This window comes from Balaenoptera borealis (genome assembly GCF_965194805.1).
Source record: "Balaenoptera borealis genome assembly, contig: HAP1_SCAFFOLD_80, whole genome shotgun sequence".
NCBI classification, from domain to species: Eukaryota; Metazoa; Chordata; class Mammalia; order Artiodactyla; family Balaenopteridae; genus Balaenoptera; species Balaenoptera borealis.
In genome coordinates this window covers 1,175,534-1,187,314 of record NW_028123983.1, presented here as the reverse complement: position 1 = coordinate 1,187,314, position 11,781 = coordinate 1,175,534, and positions in this window count along the sequence as shown.

Sequence of the window (11,781 nt, the reverse complement as noted above, 5' to 3'; positions counted from 1 at the left end):
CACTATAGCGGCTTAACGGGAAAGGTGAGGTGGGGTGATACATAAAACAAGGGTTTCAAATTAGCTCAGATACCGTTCCATAAACCCAATATGTAATAGACAAGACCTACTCCTTGCTCAGAGAACTGGACTCAACACGCCCTATTCACCGCACAAGAATATATCTGACTAGTAATAATCTTAAAACCTATGTATTGATATCTCTCTGTTAGTGTGTCAAGTGGGTGTAAAGCGGCATAAACACAGCAGTGAAAAGCAGCTAAACCCCATTATAAAAATAAATTACTTTGAAATACCCATGAAACAAAGACAGTGAAAGAGAGAGAAATTCTTACACAATGCGTTCAGGGGCTGTGATGCAACCTGGATTGACCATATCTAGACCCACAGCTGGATGAGACATGAGGGTGGACACTCTTGGGGCTGAGAGGTTTGGTGAGGTTGGGAGAGCAAACGCAGACCCTTTCAAGTAATACTGCGTGGTACCCAATGCATGGGTCCCAAATCTCCAGGTTCAAGGGCATCTTCCTACATCGAAAACATGCATGAGAAACCCAGAAGATGGTACACCGTGTGATGGGGAAAGGTTTCTAAAACGCACCTCATTTCTCATCTCCTTGTGCCCTGGTTCGGCATTCCAGCCGCTTTACTAGCAATCTCCCTCCTTGAAGCATCAGCACCTTTAACCTCCTGTTCCGTACAGGTTGCAATTTTTCCTGAGGATGAACGGGAAGACGGGGAACCAATGAGAGACTGGCTCTTGGTGTTGGGAAAGGCACAGGTCACTCTATTTTCCCATCAGGAAGAAGAATTAACCACAGGCTCATCCCGCCCCCCGGAACCAGAACAGGGCCTGAAGCCATCCTGAGCTTTTGCGGCCAGCTCCCAAAAACACGAGTTGTAAAATGGAGGCTCAGGGCACTGCAATTCACAAACCTGCAGAGTTATAAATGATAACTCTCGTCCACAAATATATTGAGGAAAGGCAACGAAGAGGATTTGAAATCAAGGCAGAATTGCAGGAAACAGATTTCAGGAGGTAGATTCGAATCGCCTTTAAAGCACATGAAAAGCGGCAAAACGTTGACAATGATGCCCTTGGCCAAAAAGGGCGTATGCGTTTTTTCCTGAATATATTCAGGAAAAAACGCATACGCCCTTTTTGGCCAACCAAGCAACCTGGAAAGGCAAATCAGCGCTACAAAGAAGTCTCGCTTCCCATCGGTCAAAAGGGCCATGCTGAAAAAAGTGTCAAAACCAGAAATGCAGGACAGGCCATGGAGAAATGGGAGCCTTGCTACACTGATGGGCGGGATGGAAATTGCCAACAGCCACTCTGGAGAAGTGTACGGTGAGTCCTGAAACAACTAAAAAACACAGCTTAGAGAGCATAGGGCACTTCCACTCATGGAGGTATAAATTGGGAAAATGAAAAATCAGCAAGACACAAGCACCCCAAAGTTTAGGGCTGCTCTGTTGACAAGGACCTCCACTTCATTCCACCTTAAATATCCCAGGAAAGAGAAAAATGGATAAAGAAGTTGTGGTCCTTATGTACAATGGAATATCACTCAGCCATGAACTCAATGTCATAAGGCTAGTAGCAGCATGATGAGTGGATTAAGGTATGACGATTCTAAGTGAAATAAGTCACACAGAAAAGGACACTTCTCATAAGGTATCACTGATAGAGGGAATGTAAAAACCGTTACACTTGAACTGAATTACAAAACAGAACAGAGTCACACATGCAGAAAACACACTATGGCGTCTTATCGGGAAAAGTGAGGTGGGGTGATAGATAAAACAAGGGTTTCAAATTAGCTCAGATACCGTTCCATAAAACCAATATGTAATAGACAAGACCTACTCCTTGCTCAGAGAACTGGACTCAACACGCCCTATTCACCGCACAAGAATATATCTGACTAGTAATAATCTTAAAACCTATGTATTGATATCTCTCTGTTAGTGTGTCAAGTGGGTGTAAAGCGACATAAACACAGCAGTGAAAAGCAGCTAAACCCCATTATAAAAATAAATTACTTTGAAAAACCCATGAAACAAAGACAGTGAAAGAGAGAGAAATTCTTACACAATGCGTTCAGGGGCTGTGATGCAACCTGGATTGACCATATCTAGACCCACAGCTGGATGAGACATGAGGGTGGACACTCTTGGGGCTGAGAGGTTTGGTGAGGTTGGGTGAGCAAACGCAGACCCTTTCAAGTAATACTGCGTGGTACCCATCGCATGGGTCCCAAATCTCCAGGTTCAAGGGCATCTTCCTACATCGAAAACATGCATGAGAAACCCAGTAGATGGTACACCATGTGATGGGGAAAGGTTTCTAAAACGCACCTCATTTCTCATCTCCTTGTGCCCGGGTTCGCCATTCCAGCCGCTTTACTAGCAATCTCCCTACTTGGAGCATCAGCACCGTTAACCTCCTGTTGCGTACAGGTTGCAATTTGTCCTGAGGATGAACGGGAAGACGGGGAATCAGTGAGAGACTGGCTCTTGGTGTTGGGAAAGGCACAGGTCACTCTATTTTCCCATCAGGAAGAAGAATTAACCACAGGCTCCTCCCGCCCCCCGGAACCAGAACAGGGCCGAAGCCATCCTGCGCTTTTGCGGCCAGCTCCCAAAAACACGAGTTGTAAAATGGAGGCTCAGGGCACTGCAATTCACAAACCTGCAGAGTTATAAATGATAACTCTCGTCCACAAATATATTGAGGGAAGGCAACGAAGAGGATTTGAAATCAAGGCAGAATTGCAGGAAACAGATTTCAGGAGGTAGATTCGAATCGCCTTTAAAGCACATGAAAAGCGGCAAAACGTTGACAATGATGCCCTTGGCCAAAAAGGGCGTATGCGTTGTTTCCTGAATATATTCAGGCAAAAACGCATACGCCCTTTTTGGCCAACCAAGCAACCTGGAAAGGCAAATCAGCGCTACAAAGAAGTCTCGCTTCCCATCGGTCAAAAGGGCCATGCTGAAAAAAGTGTCAAAACCAGAAATGCAGGACAGGCCATGGAGAAATGGGAGCCTTGCTACACTGATGGGCGGGATGGAAATTGCCAACAGCCACTCTGGAGAAGTGTACGGTGAGTCCTGAAACAACTAAAAAACACAGCTTAGAGAGCATAGGGCACTTCCACTCATGGGGGTATAAATTGGGAAAATGAAAAATCAGCAAGACACAAGCACCCCAAAGTTTAGGGCTGCTCTGTTGACAAGGACCTCCACTTCATTCCACCTTAAATATCCCAGGAAAGAGAAAAATGGATAAAGAAGTTGTGGTCCTTATGTACAATGGAATATCACTCAGCCATGAACTCAATGTCATAAGGCTAGTAGCAGCATGATGAGTGGATTAAGGTATGACGATTCTAAGTGAAATAAGTCACACAGAAAAGGACACTTCTCATAAGGTATCACTGATAGAGGGAATGTAAAAACCGTTACACTTGAACTGAATTACAAAACAGAACAGAGTCACACATGCAGAAAACACACTATGGCGGCTTAACGGGAAAGGTGAGGTGGGGTGATACATAAAACAAGGGTTTCAAATTAGCTCAGATACCGTTCCATAAACCCAATATGTAATAGACAAGACCTACTCCTTGCTCAGAGAACTGGACTCAACACGCCCTATTCACCGCACAAGAATATATCTGACTAGTAATAATCTTAAAACCTATGTATTGATATCTCTCTGTTAGTGTGTCAAGTGGGTGTAAAGCGGCATAAACACAGCAGTGAAAAGCAGCTAAACCCCATTATAAAAATAAATTACTTTGAAAAACCCATGAAACAAAGACAGTGAAAGAGAGAGAAATTCTTACACAATGCGTTCAGGGGCTGTGATGCAACCTGGATTGACCATATCTAGACCCACAGCTGGATGAGACATGAGGGTGGACACTCTTGGGGCTGAGAGGTTTGGTGAGGTTGGGTGAGCAAACGCAGACCCTTTCAAGTAATACTGCGTGGTACCCATCGCATGGGTCCCAAATCTCCAGGTTCAAGGGCATCTTCCTACATCGAAAACATGCATGAGAAACCCAGAAGATGGTACACCATGTGATGGGGAAAGGTTTCTAAAACGCACCTCATTTCTCATCTCCTTGTGCCCGGGTTCGCCATTCCAGTCGCTTTACTAGCAATCTCCCTACTTGGAGCATCAGCACCGTTAACCTCCTGTTGCGTACAGGTTGCAATTTGTCCTGAGGATGAACGGGAAGACGGGGAATCAGTGAGAGACTGGCTCTTGGTGTTGGGAAAGGCACAGGTCACTCTATTTTCCCATCAGGAAGAAGAATTAACCACAGGCTCCTCCCGCCCCCCGGAACCAGAACAGGGCCGAAGCCATCCTGCGCTTTTGCGGCCAGCTCCCAAAAACACGAGTTGTAAAATGGAGGCTCAGGGCACTGCAATTCACAAACCTGCAGAGTTATAAATGATAACTCTCGTCCACAAATATATTGAGGGAAGGCAACGAAGAGGATTTGAAATCAAGGCAGAATTGCAGGAAACAGATTTCAGGAGGTAGATTCGAATCGCCTTTAAAGCACATGAAAAGCGGCAAAACGTTGACAATGATGCCCTTGGCCAAAAAGGGCGTATGCGTTTTTTCCTGAATATATTCAGGCAAAAACGCATACGCCCTTTTTGGCCAACCAAGCAACCTGGAAAGGCAAATCAGCGCTACAAAGAAGTCTCGCTTCCCATCGGTCAAAAGGGCCATGCTGAAAAAAGTGTCAAAACCAGAAATGCAGGACAGGCCATGGAGAAATGGGAGCCTTGCTACACTGATGGGCGGGATGGAAATTGCCAACAGCCACTCTGGAGAAGTGTACGGTGAGTCCTGAAACAACTAAAAAACACAGCTTAGAGAGCATAGGGCACTTCCACTCATGGGGGTATAAATTGGGAAAATGAAAAATCAGCAAGACACAAGCACCCCAAAGTTTAGGGCTGCTCTGTTGACAAGGACCTCCACTTCATTCCACCTTAAATATCCCAGGAAAGAGAAAAATGGATAAAGAAGTTGTGGTCCTTATGTACAATGGAATATCACTCAGCCATGAACTCAATGTCATAAGGCTAGTAGCAGCATGATGAGTGGATTAAGGTATGACGATTCTAAGTGAAATAAGTCACACAGAAAAGGACACTTCTCATAAGGTATCACTGATAGAGGGAATGTAAAAACCGTTACACTTGAACTGAATTACAAAACAGAACAGAGTCACACATGCAGAAAACACACTATGGCGGCTTAACGGGAAAGGTGAGGTGGGGTGATACATAAAACAAGGGTTTCAAATTAGCTCAGATACCGTTCCATAAACCCAATATGTAATAGACAAGACCTACTCCTTGCTCAGAGAACTGGACTCAACACGCCCTATTCACCGCACAAGAATATATCTGACTAGTAATAATCTTAAAACATATGTATTGATATCTCTCTGTTAGTGTGTCAAGTGGGTGTAAAGCGACATAAACACAGCAGTGAAAAGCAGCTAAACCCCATTATAAAAATAAATTACTTTGAAAAACCCATGAAACAAAGACAGTGAAAGAGAGAGAAATTCTTACACAATGCGTTCAGGGGCTGTGATGCAACCTGGATTTACCATATCTAGACCCACAGCTGGATGAGACATGAGGGTGGACACTCTTGGGGCTGAGAGGTTTGGTGAGGTTGGGTGAGCAAACGCAGACCCTTTCAAGTAATACTGCGTGGTACCCATCCCATGGGTCCCAAATCTCCAGGTTCAAGGGCATCTTCCTACATCGAAAACATGCATGAGAAACCCAGAAGATGGTACACCATGTGATGGGGAAAGGTTTCTAAAACGCACCTCATTTCTCATCTCCTTGTGCCCGGGTTCGCCATTCCAGCCGCTTTACTAGCAATCTCCCTACTTGGAGCATCAGCACCGTTAACCTCCTGTTCCGTACAGGTTGCAATTTGTCCTGAGGATGAACGGGAAGACGGGGAATCAGTGAGAGACTGGCTCTTGGTGTTGGGAAAGGCACAGGTCACTCTATTTTCCCATCAGGAAGAAGAATTAACCACAGGCTCCTCCCGCCCCCCGGAACCAGAACAGGGCCGAAGCCATCCTGCGCTTTTGCGGCCAGCTCCCAAAAACACGAGTTGTAAAATGGAGGCTCAGGGCACTGCAATTCACAAACCTGCAGAGTTATAAATGATAACTCTCGTCCACAAATATATTGAGGGAAGGCAACGAAGAGGATTTGAAATCAAGGCAGAATTGCAGGAAACAGATTTCAGGAGGTAGATTCGAATCGCCTTTAAAGCACATGAAAAGCGGCAAAACGTTGACAATGATGCCCTTGGCCAAAAAGGGCGTATGCGTTGTTTCCTGAATATATTCAGGAAAAAACGCATACGCCCTTTTTGGCCAACCAAGCAACCTGGAAAGGCAAATCAGCGCTACAAAGAAGTCTCGCTTCCCATCGGTCAAAAGGGCCATGCTGAAAAAAGTGTCAAAACCAGAAATGCAGGACAGGCCATGGAGAAATGGGAGCCTTGCTACACTGATGGGCGGGATGGAAATTGCCAACAGCCACTCTGGAGAAGTGTACGGTGAGTCCTGAAACAACTAAAAAACACAGCTTAGAGAGCATAGGGCACTTCCACTCATGGGGGTATAAATTGGGAAAATGAAAAATCAGCAAGACACAAGCACCCCAAAGTTTAGGGCTGCTCTGTTGACAAGGACCTCCACTTCATTCCACCTTAAATATCCCAGGAAAGAGAAAAATGGATAAAGAAGTTGTGGTCCTTATGTACAATGGAATATCACTCAGCCATGAACTCAATGTCATAAGGCTAGTAGCAGCATGATGAGTGGATTAAGGTATGACGATTCTAAGTGAAATAAGTCACACAGAAAAGGACACTTCTCATAAGGTATCACTGATAGAGGGAATGTAAAAACCGTTACACTTGAACTGAATTACAAAACAGAACAGAGTCACACATGCAGAAAACACACTATAGCGGCTTAACGGGAAAGGTGAGGTGGGGTGATACATAAAACAAGGGTTTCAAATTAGCTCAGATACCGTTCCATAAACCCAATATGTAATAGACAAGACCTACTCCTTGCTCAGAGAACTGGACTCAACACGCCCTATTCACCGCACAAGAATATATCTGACTAGTAATAATCTTAAAACCTATGTATTGATATCTCTCTGTTAGTGTGTCAAGTGGGTGTAAAGCGGCATAAACACAGCAGTGAAAAGCAGCTAAACCCCATTATAAAAATAAATTACTTTGAAATACCCATGAAACAAAGACAGTGAAAGAGAGAGAAATTCTTACACAATGCGTTCAGGGGCTGTGATGCAACCTGGATTGACCATATCTAGACCCACAGCTGGATGAGACATGAGGGTGGACACTCTTGGGGCTGAGAGGTTTGGTGAGGTTGGGAGAGCAAACGCAGACCCTTTCAAGTAATACTGCGTGGTACCCAATGCATGGGTCCCAAATCTCCAGGTTCAAGGGCATCTTCCTACATCGAAAACATGCATGAGAAACCCAGAAGATGGTACACCGTGTGATGGGGAAAGGTTTCTAAAACGCACCTCATTTCTCATCTCCTTGTGCCCTGGTTCGGCATTCCAGCCGCTTTACTAGCAATCTCCCTCCTTGAAGCATCAGCACCTTTAACCTCCTGTTCCGTACAGGTTGCAATTTTTCCTGAGGATGAACGGGAAGACGGGGAACCAATGAGAGACTGGCTCTTGGTGTTGGGAAAGGCACAGGTCACTCTATTTTCCCATCAGGAAGAAGAATTAACCACAGGCTCATCCCGCCCCCCGGAACCAGAACAGGGCCTGAAGCCATCCTGAGCTTTTGCGGCCAGCTCCCAAAAACACGAGTTGTAAAATGGAGGCTCAGGGCACTGCAATTCACAAACCTGCAGAGTTATAAATGATAACTCTCGTCCACAAATATATTGAGGAAAGGCAACGAAGAGGATTTGAAATCAAGGCAGAATTGCAGGAAACAGATTTCAGGAGGTAGATTCGAATCGCCTTTAAAGCACATGAAAAGCGGCAAAACGTTGACAATGATGCCCTTGGCCAAAAAGGGCGTATGCGTTTTTTCCTGAATATATTCAGGAAAAAACGCATACGCCCTTTTTGGCCAACCAAGCAACCTGGAAAGGCAAATCAGCGCTACAAAGAAGTCTCGCTTCCCATCGGTCAAAAGGGCCATGCTGAAAAAAGTGTCAAAACCAGAAATGCAGGACAGGCCATGGAGAAATGGGAGCCTTGCTACACTGATGGGCGGGATGGAAATTGCCAACAGCCACTCTGGAGAAGTGTACGGTGAGTCCTGAAACAACTAAAAAACACAGCTTAGAGAGCATAGGGCACTTCCACTCATGGAGGTATAAATTGGGAAAATGAAAAATCAGCAAGACACAAGCACCCCAAAGTTTAGGGCTGCTCTGTTGACAAGGACCTCCACTTCATTCCACCTTAAATATCCCAGGAAAGAGAAAAATGGATAAAGAAGTTGTGGTCCTTATGTACAATGGAATATCACTCAGCCATGAACTCAATGTCATAAGGCTAGTAGCAGCATGATGAGTGGATTAAGGTATGACGATTCTAAGTGAAATAAGTCACACAGAAAAGGACACTTCTCATAAGGTATCACTGATAGAGGGAATGTAAAAACCGTTACACTTGAACTGAATTACAAAACAGAACAGAGTCACACATGCAGAAAACACACTATGGCGTCTTATCGGGAAAAGTGAGGTGGGGTGATAGATAAAACAAGGGTTTCAAATTAGCTCAGATACCGTTCCATAAAACCAATATGTAATAGACAAGACCTACTCCTTGCTCAGAGAACTGGACTCAACACGCCCTATTCACCGCACAAGAATATATCTGACTAGTAATAATCTTAAAACCTATGTATTGATATCTCTCTGTTAGTGTGTCAAGTGGGTGTAAAGCGACATAAACACAGCAGTGAAAAGCAGCTAAACCCCATTATAAAAATAAATTACTTTGAAAAACCCATGAAACAAAGACAGTGAAAGAGAGAGAAATTCTTACACAATGCGTTCAGGGGCTGTGATGCAACCTGGATTGACCATATCTAGACCCACAGCTGGATGAGACATGAGGGTGGACACTCTTGGGGCTGAGAGGTTTGGTGAGGTTGGGTGAGCAAACGCAGACCCTTTCAAGTAATACTGCGTGGTACCCATCGCATGGGTCCCAAATCTCCAGGTTCAAGGGCATCTTCCTACATCGAAAACATGCATGAGAAACCCAGTAGATGGTACACCATGTGATGGGGAAAGGTTTCTAAAACGCACCTCATTTCTCATCTCCTTGTGCCCGGGTTCGCCATTCCAGCCGCTTTACTAGCAATCTCCCTACTTGGAGCATCAGCACCGTTAACCTCCTGTTGCGTACAGGTTGCAATTTGTCCTGAGGATGAACGGGAAGACGGGGAATCAGTGAGAGACTGGCTCTTGGTGTTGGGAAAGGCACAGGTCACTCTATTTTCCCATCAGGAAGAAGAATTAACCACAGGCTCCTCCCGCCCCCCGGAACCAGAACAGGGCCGAAGCCATCCTGCGCTTTTGCGGCCAGCTCCCAAAAACACGAGTTGTAAAATGGAGGCTCAGGGCACTGCAATTCACAAACCTGCAGAGTTATAAATGATAACTCTCGTCCACAAATATATTGAGGGAAGGCAACGAAGAGGATTTGAAATCAAGGCAGAATTGCAGGAAACAGATTTCAGGAGGTAGATTCGAATCGCCTTTAAAGCACATGAAAAGCGGCAAAACGTTGACAATGATGCCCTTGGCCAAAAAGGGCGTATGCGTTTTTTCCTGAATATATTCAGGCAAAAACGCATACGCCCTTTTTGGCCAACCAAGCAACCTGGAAAGGCAAATCAGCGCTACAAAGAAGTCTCGCTTCCCATCGGTCAAAAGGGCCATGCTGAAAAAAGTGTCAAAACCAGAAATGCAGGACAGGCCATGGAGAAATGGGAGCCTTGCTACACTGATGGGCGGGATGGAAATTGCCAACAGCCACTCTGGAGAAGTGTACGGTGAGTCCTGAAACAACTAAAAAACACAGCTTAGAGAGCATAGGGCACTTCCACTCATGGGGGTATAAATTGGGAAAATGAAAAATCAGCAAGACACAAGCACCCCAAAGTTTAGGGCTGCTCTGTTGACAAGGACCTCCACTTCATTCCACCTTAAATATCCCAGGAAAGAGAAAAATGGATAAAGAAGTTGTGGTCCTTATGTACAATGGAATATCACTCAGCCATGAACTCAATGTCATAAGGCTAGTAGCAGCATGATGAGTGGATTAAGGTATGACGATTCTAAGTGAAATAAGTCACACAGAAAAGGACACTTCTCATAAGGTATCACTGATAGAGGGAATGTAAAAACCGTTACACTTGAACTGAATTACAAAACAGAACAGAGTCACACATGCAGAAAACACACTATGGCGGCTTAACGGGAAAGGTGAGGTGGGGTGATACATAAAACAAGGGTTTCAAATTAGCTCAGATACCGTTCCATAAACCCAATATGTAATAGACAAGACCTACTCCTTGCTCAGAGAACTGGACTCAACACGCCCTATTCACCGCACAAGAATATATCTGACTAGTAATAATCTTAAAACCTATGTATTGATATCTCTCTGTTAGTGTGTCAAGTGGGTGTAAAGCGGCATAAACACAGCAGTGAAAAGCAGCTAAACCCCATTATAAAAATAAATTACTTTGAAAAACCCATGAAACAAAGACAGTGAAAGAGAGAGAAATTCTTACACAATGCGTTCAGGGGCTGTGATGCAACCTGGATTGACCATATCTAGACCCACAGCTGGATGAGACATGAGGGTGGACACTCTTGGGGCTGAGAGGTTTGGTGAGGTTGGGTGAGCAAACGCAGACCCTTTCAAGTAATACTGCGTGGTACCCATCGCATGGGTCCCAAATCTCCAGGTTCAAGGGCATCTTCCTACATCGAAAACATGCATGAGAAACCCAGAAGATGGTACACCATGTGATGGGGAAAGGTTTCTAAAACGCACCTCATTTCTCATCTCCTTGTGCCCGGGTTCGCCATTCCAGCCGCTTTACTAGCAATCTCCCTACTTGGAGCATCAGCACCGTTAACCTCCTGTTGCGTACAGGTTGCAATTTGTCCTGAGGATGAACGGGAAGACGGGGAATCAGTGAGAGACTGGCTCTTGGTGTTGGGAAAGGCACAGGTCACTCTATTTTCCCATCAGGAAGAAGAATTAACCACAGGCTCCTCCCGCCCCCCGGAACCAGAACAGGGCCGAAGCCATCCTGCGCTTTTGCGGCCAGCTCCCAAAAACACGAGTTGTAAAATGGAGGCTCAGGGCACTGCAATTCACAAACCTGCAGAGTTATAAATGATAACTCTCGTCCACAAATATATTGAGGGAAGGCAACGAAGAGGATTTGAAATCAAGGCAGAATTGCAGGAAACAGATTTCAGGAGGTAGATTCGAATCGCCTTTAAAGCACATGAAAAGCGGCAAAACGTTGACAATGATGCCCTTGGCCAAAAAGGGCGTATGCGTTTTTTCCTGAATATATTCAGGCAAAAACGCATACGCCCTTTTTGGCCAACCAAGCAACCTGGAAAGGCAAATCAGCGCTACAAAGAAGTCTCGCTTCCCATCGGT